The sequence below is a fragment of the Camelus bactrianus genome, chromosome 1, assembly GCF_048773025.1.
Source record: "Camelus bactrianus isolate YW-2024 breed Bactrian camel chromosome 1, ASM4877302v1, whole genome shotgun sequence".
Classification (NCBI taxonomy): domain Eukaryota; kingdom Metazoa; phylum Chordata; class Mammalia; order Artiodactyla; family Camelidae; genus Camelus; species Camelus bactrianus.
The window spans coordinates 30,655,592-30,669,838 of record NC_133539.1 but is presented as its reverse complement, the minus strand read 5'-3'; the positions used below and the strand labels follow the sequence as shown (position 1 = coordinate 30,669,838).

The following is a 14,247-nucleotide window of genomic DNA, read 5'->3' as shown; positions in this document are numbered from 1 at the left end:
CATAGCCTAGCCTAGTACAAATAAGATATTCAATAAAACATTTTGAATTATAGAACTAAAACTGCATTTAATGAATTATAAGCTGTACATTTTATTTTACATTTTAGTAACTTGAAATCACTGCATCATTAGTATCCTTGAAAGTATAGAGCTCTCTTAATGAACACTGATAACTGAGAAGTGATGTTACAGACTAAGACTCTAACTTTTAAAAATTTGAGGTTTATTCAAACCTATTTATTTATTTTACTTATGTTATCATTTGTATGTATATATTCCTCTGTATACATGCATACATGATTAAGACAATCTATAAAATATGTGTAAAAGTTATCTTTCAATAACAATAAAACTAAAAATTCTAAATGAAAAAAAAAAACAGGACTTTACTCTTAAGAAAATGTAGCCCCTTATAGATTCATTAAGCAACACTTATAAAAAAATTGTACTATATTGTAATATAGAGTACCAAAGAGGGATAATGACTGAACTAAAACCAGAAATTAAATATAAATTTAAAATGTGGTAAAACTGAATAAAAATTTTCACCAAAGCATTATCATTGTAGCTAAATTATGACGTTTTTCCTGTTAGCCCTAGAACAATGGTGGACCTCACAAGGGGAACACTGAGTCAGTGCCCTTATCTGTTTCTAGCTCCGGGAAAAAATGATATACCAGAGACCATCACCCAACTCTGAATCACTCATCACTGAACTCAAAGCCAGTCAGAGCCACAGCTGTACTTTTCTTTTTCCTTTGGTGTGTACTCAGACACTATGATTTTCATACTTCAAATTACAAGAAGAAAAAGAGCATGTAACATTTTAAAATGCTTTCTTATATAAATAACTGCAAAATAAAAAGTTTGGCATTTTCACTATAGGTAGAAATAAAAAGTATGACAACAAAAGCATGAAAACCTAGAGGAAATCATTAAGACTACTCTAAGATTTGTACAGAATGCTTGAAATAGATGTGATAAGTAAAAGATTTACACAACAGCCAAAAGCTAATACAAAAATAACAAAACAATGTTATAACTAATAACCTACAAGAAAGTTAAACTGAATTACAAAATGTAGTAAATTAATCCAAAAGAAGTCAGAAAAATATGCAAAAAGGGACAAAGAATAAATGGAAGTATTAGAAACTAGAAAGAAGTATTTAATATTTAGACATAGTTGTATCAATAATCACAGTAAGTAAATGATAACAGCACTGCATCAAATTCCAGAGATTAACAGATTGAATAAAAAAATAAAACCCAACCATAACTATTTACATATAAAGAATAACCTAAGTTAAATGTAAAACAGTGAGGAAGGATACACTAACACTAATCAAAAGAAATGTAGAGTAGCTGTACTTAGCCTAGAAAAATTAGATTTCAGAGCAAAGTGTAATAACAGTGATAAGACTGATCATTTTATGATGAGAAAAGATAAAATTATGATGAGAACATAATCTAAAATATGTGTGCACCTATTAACAGAGCCTCAAAATACACAAAGCAAAAGCAGGCAGTACTTCAAATAGAAAACTTCACAAATGTAGTTAAGGATTTCAGTACTCTTCTTTAAATAGTTGATATGACAAATAGAAAATTGGTAAGAATACAGAAGACTTCAACAACATTCTCAACCAGTTCACATAACTGATGTAACAAATTTATGTCTAATGGACTAAACTATAAAGAAAGCAAAGTCCATCAAGATGTGAAAGGATAAAGACATGTTGGTACGTTTTCCAATGGAATACTACTTAACAACAAAAAGGCATGTGCTATTTGTACATATGATAGCATGTTGAATCTCAAAATATTTACTCTGAATGAAAGAAATTAGACCAAAATAAAGAGTAAATACTAGATTTATATAAAACCCTATAATATGCAATCTAATATGTAGAGACAGAAAGCAAATAAATGATTGTCTGGAGATAGATGTATGGGAAATGTCAACAGAGAAATTACAGAGAGGCATGAGGGTGATGGACAAGTCTGTTATTCTGATTGTGGTGATACTTCATGACGCATACATAAACTGACATTTATCACATATTGTACATTAAATATATGTAGTTTATTGTAAGTTAATTACATTTTAATACAGTTATTAAATTGTTATTTTAATTACTAGAGGGTTCACATGGATATTGACAATCTTGATAAAATATTTCTTAGAATGATGACAAGTTTCTGGATTTGGCTTTGGAAATTGATGTGTTAACAATAAAATTGTGAGATCAAGGGGCTTTGAAGCTCATATTTTGATTATGCTATGTTATGAACATTAAAGTCATGTGAAATGATCATGAGACTTTTAGTAACACAGAGGAGTATGTTGCCAAAAACTTCACTGAGTATGTGGTTGAGAATGAAGAGGGCATCATGGCATGACAGCCACAAAGAGAGAAGAGAATGATATACTGAAGTTCCATGAACTTTGACTAAATAAAAATCTGTATGAAATTATACAAGTAACTATCTGGGAATGTTAACAGGGAAGAAACATACTTATAAAATGTTATGGCTTGGTATGGTAGGGAAAAATGAGAAACCGCCACTTCAGGGAATTTCAAGTAAAACAATGTCTTTGTTAGAGATAATAAGACAAAAGAGTACATTCCGAAGATATCTGAGAATATAGGGAGTCCTTTGCTTCTAGCCCTGTAAGCAAGTTTTACCTGTAAGCAAGGTGTCATCCTATACCAAGGATTTGCAGTCTCACTCAGGAATTCTGGACTTATCCAATACTCTCTCACTTTAGTTGACAACTTAACTCCAGATATTGAACTTCAAAAGCTTCCCTCAAGCACCCATGTTCTGAAATTTCTACTATATATGTGTGTTGATGTAACACATACAACAACTTACTCTAGTGTAACCATGTAAGACTGCTTTCCCCATTCTGAATCTGCTTTGATCTCATTATGTATGTTTGATTACTGGTAGCCTTCCTATCTATTAGTTTTCTTTCTGATGACTGCAAGACACCCCTGAAAAATGCCTGTTTGGTCAAATCACCTGGAATAACATCTGCCATCAGATTTGTTTATAATCTGTCCCACCCAGCTGGCTACATGCAGAATATATAAGAAGTCTTTTCTACTAGCGCAGACACTGCCTGGGAGGCCCAGCTGTCGTGTCTCATTCTAGTTCACGTTGCTCTGTCAATGTCCCTAGCACTATGATGCCCTTGACTTTAAGACTCTGGTGACCTTATTTTTTCTCATCCTGTTTCAGGATGAAGCCATCTACTTCCTCTAAAAATATTTTAAAGGAGACTGTAAAAAGAACAATCCTGGAAATAGCTTTGAAAAGAATTAAACTATTCTTCAGATCATCTTTCTTCATTATTGGAGCAATATACAGGTTTGAGGAATTAATCAATCTTATAGGTCATTGAGTAAAAGGAAATCAAAAACTCTAAAGAAATATAAATAAGATAGAAGATATTTTTATAAAGCTTTAAATGAATGCTTATTTCTTGTGCATGAAAATCAATGTAATTCCCATGGAAATTAAAAAAAAAAAAAAGATCAATCCAACAGAGTTAAGGGGTGTTAAAACTTTGGTTGGTTGTTTGTTTTTTTAAAAATTACGCAGCAAAACCAAAAATAGAGAAAGGATAATTTAGTAGCTGCACTCATACAGTGAATTAGTGGTAAAGCAGGAAATAGAACATGGTTTTCTGATTCCTACTACATCTGTGAACAAGTTTATAAAGTTCATATTTAACAGTACAGGGGAGACTGATTATCAATGTATACATTTATTTAAGAACATCATTCTTCTAATCCTAGCTTTCCTGTCTCCTAGATCTTCTCATATCACTGATTTAGAAACCAAAGCTAGGTTAAAATGGCTTATATTTTCAGATAAATTTAGGGAAGTGTGAAGACTCAGACTTCACACCAGGACTATTATCCTTAAAAAGAAGAATATTAAGGCAGGTCAGGGATCAAGAATACCTTGAAAAAACAGTAACTGAAATATAAATGTCTCATCCCATATTCTACTTCTATTTCTGCTTTTTTTTTTTTTTTTTGCTAAATGTCATTTGTCTATTGGCTAAGTGACATTTGTTTGTTCATTTTATCCTCACTCTAATCCTATGAGGTAATTTTATATCCTCCATTTTAATGAATAGAAAACTGAGATCTGAGATTTAGACTGAAAGTTAATTTTCAGAGATTCTAATCTTTTTTTTTTTTCTCACCAGAGCCCATATTCTTTCTGTCACATTCTGCTATACCTAAAATACACCTTAAAAAAGAAAAGAAAGAAACCTCTTTGTTGATATCAGTCCACTTACTTAGAGTATCATTTCTTACCTCAGTTATGCTTAAGATGTCTTTAAGCAAATTCTGATTACCTTTGAATTTGAGGATGGGTTCCTTGGTCAGTCGGTAAGGTCCACAATTATAGTCAGCTCTGCAGGTTTTTATAAGTGACTATGGTCAAGTTCCTTAACATCCGAGAATCTCAGTTCATGTATCTGAAAAACAGAAAATTAAACAAGAATTTGACACACACACATACATACACATGCACAAATGCGTACCTCAGGTTTTTGCAGTAAATGATAATAGTTTCCTTTGCTCAATCTTACTTAAATGTGCTTTGCTTAACATATCAATGCCCATATCTTCATAGGTGTTTAGAAATATCATTAATCATAATGTTAGCAATAACTTCACACTCCTGAGAAAGGTTCTAAATAAAGGATTGTAATATGATAAAAAGAATCTCCTCACCAGATGGCTGTTCTCTCAGGGAGCAAAGACCTGTCTACGAAATTAGCAAGGCTGACAATTTCTCTTTTCTTTGACCTCACTTAATATACTCTCACTCCAACCTACTTTAAAAGATAAAAAGTCTCCCAAATACTTCCCTTCCATTACTCTTCAATCCACAGAGTCAATTTATACTAAATTAGATTCTTTCATCTAATGGTAAGAATAAGCTTATTTGCTTGCCCCAGTTTTATTGCTACAATTTCAATAGCTTTAATCTCTTGAAATATACAAAATTCAATGCACACTTCTCCTACTCCTGATTGCCATCTCCCATGGCGTTAGACACAGATGCCTTGAAACTCCTACTTATTGGCCAGAATCTTAGAAATGTATTTGTCTAATATGTTAACACTTTTCACTTTAACAAAGGTCATATTTTTGGTCTGTAATTACATTGAGAATTTTAACCAAATTTCCCTTAGGACCAGCATGTGTTACATACAAATATTTTCATAAATTTACAAGTAAAAATTTGGGGGAACATTTTTCAATATTTTTCTTAAAAAGAGAATTTTTTTAAATAGAGAAAAATTAAAAACAATAACCAAAAAAAAGTCTATTTCATCATTTATAAATTATCCTTATTAATTTGTCTATTTTCTTTGTACCTATGAAATAAAATATTCAGTTAAATTTAAAGTTTCTTTTGTCAGTCATCCCAGGACCATTCCCAAATTCATCTACAAAAGTCAGGTAACCAGGATAATATTTATTTTATTTTACACCTATAAATATTGTAATTAACTATTAAAAAATTTACATAAATTGTATGTTCATTCAGTAACTGCCTTTCAGTAAACTGCATTGGAAGATGTTTCCATGTTGACATACATAAATTTAAGCCATAAGTTTTTATCTCCAATGTGGTATTTCATTATATGAACAAATATAAATATGAATGAAACAAATATGAAAATAACATTTCAGTTATTCATTTACTGAAGGATGGCCACTAATTTTCTAAAATTTAAGGAAATTACTGATACAAATGGTCAGTAAATTCTGTTTAATTTTTAAACTTGGTAAAATTTGGGGTTTCTTGGCTTTTGAGCAAGTATACAAACATCAATAGCCAATATCTAAGTCTGGCCATGTACTTGAATGTGAAATATATTATCGATATATACTTATACATAAATTATCTTTTTATTCAGTTCATTTTATTCAGTGAAAATATTTTTACATTCAGTTATTTGACTAGATATTTCTTGAGACATGTAAATTAAAGAGGAAAGAAGCACTTCAACATCCAGGAAAATTCCATTAAAATTCATATGTAATCAATCATAGTGGCAATACAATTATGGATGAAAACAGTGACAACAAAAATCAAACAATGACTCACACTCTCTGTGTATGCCCCAGATACAATAAGGATCAAGTTTGCAAAATGTAGCGGACTCTTTTAGAGTTGTATTGCTCTAATTCATTCATTCTTCCCAAATAAGACTATTATACCTTGGACAACTTAGGTTTTGCTATGTGTGGCCAGATTAACACATTGCCTACTAAGTGGACTTTCAGAAGATTCTTTATATCTATGCTATGATCATTTTTTTCTCCCTATATTTCAGCTATATTTGTGTTGCATAGTTGAATCACTAATATTTGTATAGTGACCAGTATTTCAAATTGGTCGAGGATACAAATACCAAATAATTGGAGGTATGTGAAATAATTATTCCCTTCTTATTGTGATAACAATGTGTGTAAAAGAAATGTTTACAAATTGATGGTACTTTTCAAACTTACCCAAACATTACGTTGCAGTGGAAATACTGTGTCTCGAATCTGTGTTATATTTATCTTTCTGGATACACAAGAAGATATTCCCCAGCCCCACTTTTACTAGGATTAAAGTCATGTGTCTGGGTTCCAAGTTCTGGCCTCCAGTGTGACTGGAGGAAATTAAATTTGTGGCTTCACCATAAAACACTGCAAGACTGTCTGTACCTTGCTTTTTCTTCTTCTTTTCTTCTTCTTTTTTTTTAATGGCAGTGTCACAAGATAAAACCTGGATGACTGAGTGAACTTTTAGAGGGCATCATGACTCATATCTGATTTTGCTGTAATGAAGAAATGAATTTCATGTTCATCAACTGAAATAATGTCTTATTTATTATCACAATAATAGAACATCCTAGCTTATTCTGACTAGTATAAATTTGAAGTTGATTAGCCCTTATTGTTAGAGTTAAAATACCTAAATTAAAATTCATTTTATTGTGTAAGGTGGGAAAAAACTTCCTCAATAATCAATATTGAATATCTAACTCTTAATAATATATGACCACTTTACCTAAGAATTTGTATTTTAAAGTTACCATTAAAATTACTTAGTAGTAGTAAAAAATATGTTTTTAATGTTTTTAGACTCAAAGGGATTGAATTTCAAATATTTTCTTATAAAATAAAAAAAATTTGTAAAGTTGAGTAATTTGATTTTTACTTATCCTCACAAGGAACAAGGTAACTGTTCAACAGCAGTAGAAACTACAACATAATGAAGTGGTTAAGAGCATGGGGTCTGGAATGAGACAGACCTGGTTTCCCTCTTTGCTCAGCGATTTACTAAATGTATAATTTGGGAAGATTTATTTATAATCTGTAGGGCTTAGTTACTTTTTATCATTATTTTATTAATTTCTGTCTAGTCCGTTACAAAGGTGACTTTACTAGGGCAGAGACCAGGTCAGTTTTTGCTCACTATTGCATTACTACTCCTAATACAGAGTCTGGACCATTCAAAGCACACAGCAAAGTCTTCAAATACATTGGTTAAAATTGGAGACTGAAATATCTTTAACAATATGTCTGGTATATAGTATTACATCAGAAACATGGCATTTAAAAACAAATGTTGCAAATAGAGAATCCCACATATACACATGGTGGTATGCATAGTTACTGCCTTCTAAACGTAAAGTGCTTGCATGATTGCATGTTCTATGATGGTCCAACTTGAATTTTTAAGAGTTTCTTTAGAATTTCCATAGTTGTGATACTACAGTCTTAAAAATTAGCATTAAAATGCATCAGTTAATCCAGTCAATCATAAATATATCTATCACCAATATTAAACTAACAGAAGCCCTTTGTACAGTTCCCAAATCTTTAATTTAGAGGGATCTAGACTAGATTGCCACTGTGTAAAAAGGCCAGGGATAGAACATGAGTATTTTTGACCAGATCGGTTAGTGATCTTATGTCTTATAACACCCTATCTCACTATGCTGTGGTCTTCACAGAGAAAAATGCTGCCAGTGAAGAGCTTATGGTAGTTATTAATGGATTTCTCACATCTAGCTGCCCTCTTTTATTTGTGCTTTGCATAGAATTTTATATAAAGCTACAACTGTGCTGCATCTCTTTGTTTGGTAGAGTTGGTTTATGATACTCCAGTCATGCTGAACTTGCCTCTAACTACTGCAACCAATATCATATTAGCTCATGTTCACAATGAAGAAAAAAATGTGCACCACCCACTCTTCCAATAAGTTTCACCATTTTTACTCTATTTTGTAGTTTTCTGAGCATTTGGGTAAACAGCCTCATTAATTTTGGCAAGTAACACCAACACAGAAGACTCTCAACGCCTGTAGCCTTTACATCTAAATACTAAAAGGCCTAAATTTATCACAAGTGTAAATTTTTTATTCCTTGATATAAACTGCAAAAGCTGTATCTTCTTCCCTAAAATAAAATAGTCCTAATATGATATAACAGAATAGTTTATGATTTGTCCAGTAGTTCTATTCTTAAAAACAGTTGAAGAGGAGGTATGGAAATGATTAAGAAATGACGCATGAATAAAACTGCTTCAGTTTGAAGTAATCTTAATTTTATTCACAAGCCTTGTGGAGCTTGATTCCTTCAGTGTTCAACTTGACACAGAAACTATATACTAAAGATGGGAAGGAAGTTTCACTACCCATTTATTATTTTTACAGTCCAATATTTCTGTCGAGTGCCTCACTTCCATAGTGAGAGGCACTGCAGAGAAACATAGATCAGTGCCACAGACAGGAATATGACCCAAGACTACCAACCAGATTTGCTCTGTTTTGTTTTTATAATTTTTACCTGGGTAAGGCACTCTTTCTCCATACAAAATATTATTTTTTTGATTTATTTAAGAGACAAATAAATCTTGCTTATTACTGGGTGTAATTCATAAGTTTTATGCATGATGAAAATGGAACTTGTGAAAGACAGTTAAAGAGAACTGGAACTTGACAAATGACACTGTTAGGTTTATATTTTTGTCACCATTGCTAATTACAATAAAGAAGTCATAAAGCAAGTTGCCAGTTGCCAGCCTCCTAAAAAATATCCAATAAAAAAGGTGCCTATCAAGCTTGAAAACAATTCCTTCTGCCACACAGCAAAAAAGGAAAAGATATATATATAAATGAGTTTAACAATATTAAATATAAAAATAAATTACAAGAAGAATTCATAGTGAAACAGTTAGCAATATATTATGTGGAATTATAAATAACAAATCTGATTTCATAACTAATGTTTTGTTTTCCTTTTCTCTCCAGTCTGCTGAGAGAATAATGCTAATTCTGGAGATCATGAGGATCTGAAAAAGCAAGATGATTATTTCTAGTTCTCATCCTATTGGATAAAATTTTGACACAGTTGATATCACATTTTTATTGGACCTCTCTTAATACTTGGTCCCCAGGACATTTTCTCTTGGTTATCACCAACTTTATTGCTTAAGACACTCCTAGGTCTCCTTTAATTTTTCTTCCACATCTTACAACCATTGAATTTTGGAAAGTGTAATGATTTAGACTTATGTATCCTTTATGCACACTTACTTCTATGATGATCTATAAAATCAGTCTTTTTTGTCAAATTGCAGATCTCCTCGCATTAGTGGATTGTAAAATCAGTTTAATGAATTAAGACAATCTTTAATAAAATTGAAAAAAAGAAAAAAATCAGAAAAATGGAGAAATTGGACTTCGTCAAAATTAAAACTGTACCACAAAGAACAAAAAAGAGAAGCTCACAAAATAGGAGAATATATTTGAAAATCGTATTTCTGATAAAGGACTAATATCCAGAATATATATAAAGAACACTCACAACAAAAACAAGAAAAATCAAGTAATCCAATTAAAAATGAGCAGGGAGATGTCAGCATCAGAAGGCATGAGTTCCTTTTTATCTCTCCTGCAGTGTACAGATAATTGGACATCCATAACTGAAAGAAAGCAGCTCTGTTTAGCAAACCAGGACACTAGAGAGATCCACTCATCTGTGCACCCAAAAAAGGGTGGATTAAAACCCACAGGAGCTGTTGAGGGAGGGGATTGGTGACAGAGTCCAAGTGGCAGAAGCATCTTCAGCATAGGAGGTGGAGGCAGGTCTACCAGCTGGTCAGCAAGACCTTTCTGACAGAGGAGGGGAGTGAGTGGGGAAAGCAGGGGTCTGCCTGGCCACACATGCTGCACCTGGAGGGACCCACTGCTCTCTCTGAGGGCAAACTGTGGTGACTGGGTGGAAGAAGAGGAAAGGCAATTAAGTAGACAAAGAAAACTGGAGGAAAGAGTTTTCTGTTCTCTGGCCCTGGATTCTGACAAGAGGACCACCAAAGACCTCTGGAATTCCCCTCTATGGGCACTCCTAAAGTTCCAAATGCTAAATACACACTTACCCTGACTCTACCACTACCTGCCCTTTTTTTTCCTTCAACTTTTTCTGTTTTATGCACATGCTTCAACCTTAGCAACAAGTCAGCTCCATTAAGATCAACCCAAAACATGCACTATATCACCACCTTCCGGAAAAGCTCCTAATTGCCAACCTGTTGAACTTTTAGAATCAAAGTAAAGAAAGCCTTGTCTAAATAAAAAAAAAGGGTTTATTACTTTAAATGTGGCAATAGAAGCACTTTATATCAAACATTATGAAAAAGTCAGTCACAGAGTATCAAGAAAAAGAAAATAATTTTCCAGCAACAAAATCCAAAGACACAGAATACTGTCATTTAACTGACAAATAATTAAAAATAGCTGTTTAAAGAAATTCAGCAAGCTATAAGAAAACTCAGAAAGGTAATTCAATTATCTCAGAAATAAAATAAACAAACAGAATGAGTACCAAAGAAATGAAATTCTAAAAACAGAACCAAGCACATATTCTGGAGTTAAAGAACTCAGTAAATGAAGTGAAGTCTGCATTAGAATGCATTGAAAATAGAGCATGTCAGATGAAAGAGAAAATAAGCCAGCTTGAGGACAGAAATATAGAAATGATTCAGGTATAAGAGAAGAAAAAACTAAGATTTTAAAAAACAAAGAAACTCTACAAGTTCTAACTGACTCCACTAGAAAAGCCAAAATAAGTTAATGGGTATAGCAGAAGAAGAGGGAGAGAAGGAAAGAGAGCATATTTAAAGAAATTATAGCTGAAAACTCCCCAAACCTGAAAAAAGAACTAGATATACAAACATACAAAGCGATAGAACACGCTATTATTTCAATGCAAAAGACCTTCTCCAAGACACGTTATATTAAAAAACAGATTTTTTTTAAAAAGTCAATGATAAATAAAGAATTTTAAAGATAGCCAGGGAGAAAAGGACAGTAATGTACAAAGGAACTCCCCTTGGGCTCTCAGCAGATTTCTCAACAGAAACTCTACAAGCCAGGAGAAAAACTGCCAGCCAAGAATTCTCTATAAGGCAACATTATCCTTCAGATATAAAAGAGAAATAAAGGCTTTCTCAGACAAACAAAAACTGAGGGAGTTCAACACCACTAGCCCTGCCTTATTAGAAATGTTGGAAGGAGTTCTTGAAGCTGAAACAAAAAGATGAAATTATGCAAATCTTCAATTAAATTGGTAAATAGAATTTAATGATTTAAATATGTAACTTTTTTAGAATTGTATAATTATTTCTTAATTCTTAATTACAGCATAACGTTTAAAGGAAAAGAACATTAAAAATAACTATAACTACTACAAAATCACAGTATGAAGAGAAAATTTGTGGCATCAATAGTATAAAAGGGGAGGAATAAAAAGGTAGAACCTTATGAGCACATGAAGATAAACTGCTGTCAGTACAAAAAGGACTACATTATCTATGAGATGTTTTATGGAAATCTTATGATAACCGTAAAGCAAAATTCTACGGCAGAAACACAAAACAAAAAAAGGGAAGACTAAGAAAATCATTAGGGAAAACCATCAAGTTACAAAGGTAGACAGAAACAGAAGGGGAAAAAAACAAACAATGGAGAGAGAAAATAATCAGAAGGCAAAAGGTAAAATGGCAGTAATAAGTCACTATGTAACAATAATCACCCTGAATGTAAATTAATTGTAAATGACCAGTCAAAAGGCACAGAGTAGCTGAATGGATGAAAAAATAAGACACAAGTATACACTGCCTAAGGAGACTTGTTTAAGCTCTAATGACACACACAGGCACAAAGTGAAAGGATGGAAAATGATATTCCAAGTAAACAGAAACCAAAAGAAGGTGGGTGTAACCATACTTAGACCAAATAGACTTCAAGCAAAAAGGTAACAAGAGACAAAAAAGTCATTATATACTGATAAAAGGGTTAGTACATCAAGAATATACAGCAACTGCAAATATATATGTTCCCCAAACTTGAGCATTAAAATATATTAATCAAGTAATAAAATATCTTAAGAGAGAATAGACAACAATAGAATAATTGTGGGGACTTAAATATCTCACTGTCAGCAATGGACAGACTGACCAGACAGAAAATCAACAAGGCAAATTTGGAACTTAACCACAGTTTAGAACAAATGGACTTAACAGACATATACAGAGCTTTCCACCCAACAGCAGCAGAATACACATTCTCCTCAAGTGACAGGGAATATTCTTCAGGATACATTATGTGATAGGCCACAAAACAAATCTTAGCAAATTTAAGAAGACTGAAATCATGCCAACTACTTTTTTTGACCACAGTGGCATGAAACTAGAAATCAACAAGAGTGAAGTGAGATCTATGAATATTCGGAAAATAAACAACATGCTTCTATACAATCATTCAGTCAAAGAAGAAATAAAAAAACTTTCCAAATATCAAGACAGTGAAATGAAAAGAAAATAGAAATATTACATGTCAAATATTATGGGATGCAGGAAATGCAGTTCAAAGAGGAAAGTTTATAGCAAATATCTCATATATCAAGAAATTAGAAAGATCTCAGACAACCTAACTTTACACCTCACGGATCTAAAAGAATAAGAAAAAAAAAAAGTCTAAATTAGCAAAATGGATGGAAATGATAAAGTTCAGAGTGAGAAAGAGACAAATACAGAACAGGAAAATAATAGAAAGGATCAGCATAACTAAGAGCTGCTTCTTTGAAAAGATAAACAAAATTGACAAAAACTTTAGTTAGACTAATTAAGAAAAAGAGAAAAGACTCAAATAAATAAAATGAGAAATGAAAGTGGTAACATTACAACTGATACCACAGAAATACATAGAATCATAAAGACTGAACAATTACATGTCAACAAATTACATAATCTAGAATAAATGGATACACTTTTAGAAACACACAACCTGCCAAGACTGAATCAGTAATAAATAGAAAATCTGATCAGACCAATAAGGAGTAAAGAAATTGAATCCATAATTAAAAATCTCCCAACACAGGAAACTCCAGAACTGTATAGCTTGACTGGAAAATTCTACCAAACATTTAAAGAAGAATTAAGACCAATCCTCCTCAAGCTCTTCCAAAACATTGACAAGGGAACACTTTTAAACTAATTTTACTAAGTCAGCATTACTTCGATACTAAAGCCAGATAATGATGCCCCCAACACAAACTATAAACATATATCCCTGATAAGCATAGATGCAAAAATTCTCGACAAAAATTAGTAAATCAAATCCAAGAACACTTTAAAAGGATTATAGACCATGACCAAGTGGGATTTATCTCTGAGCTATAAGGATGGTTTACTATAAGCAAATCAATGAATATAATACAGTACATCAATTAAATTAAAGATACAAATTGCATAATTATTTTAACAGATGCAGGAAAAAAAAATGACAAACTACAACACCCTTTTGTGATAAAAACCCTTAGTAGATTGGGTATAGAAGGAACATACCCTGACATAATAATGACCCTATATGACAAATCTATAGCCAACATATTAAATAAAGAAAAATAAAAAAGGTTTCCTCTAAGATCATAAGTAAGACAGAGATGGCACTCTCAATGACTCCTATTCAATATAGTACTGACTAGAGAAACTAGATAAGATGAAGAAATAAAAGGTATCTGAGGCAGAAAAGAAGAGGCAAAATTGTCACCCTTTGCTGATAATGTGATCTTATACACAGAAAATCCCAAAGTCAGTCAAAAACTTGGAATTAATCAACAATTGCAGTAAAGTGGCAGGATATAAAAT

At 32.2% G+C, this 14,247-nt stretch overlaps 1 long non-coding RNA gene across 1 annotated transcript in view; it reads right to left on the bottom strand.

Annotated features, from left to right (window-relative positions):
* LOC141577524 (uncharacterized) overlaps positions 1–14,247 on the bottom strand; it is a 366,010-nt gene that overhangs the window by 134,237 nt on the left and 217,526 nt on the right. Inside the window, exon 6 of the long non-coding RNA XR_012506664.1 lies at positions 4,379–4,501. This is a non-coding gene — a long non-coding RNA (uncharacterized LOC141577524). The remainder of the gene's footprint in view (positions 1–4,378; positions 4,502–14,247) is intronic.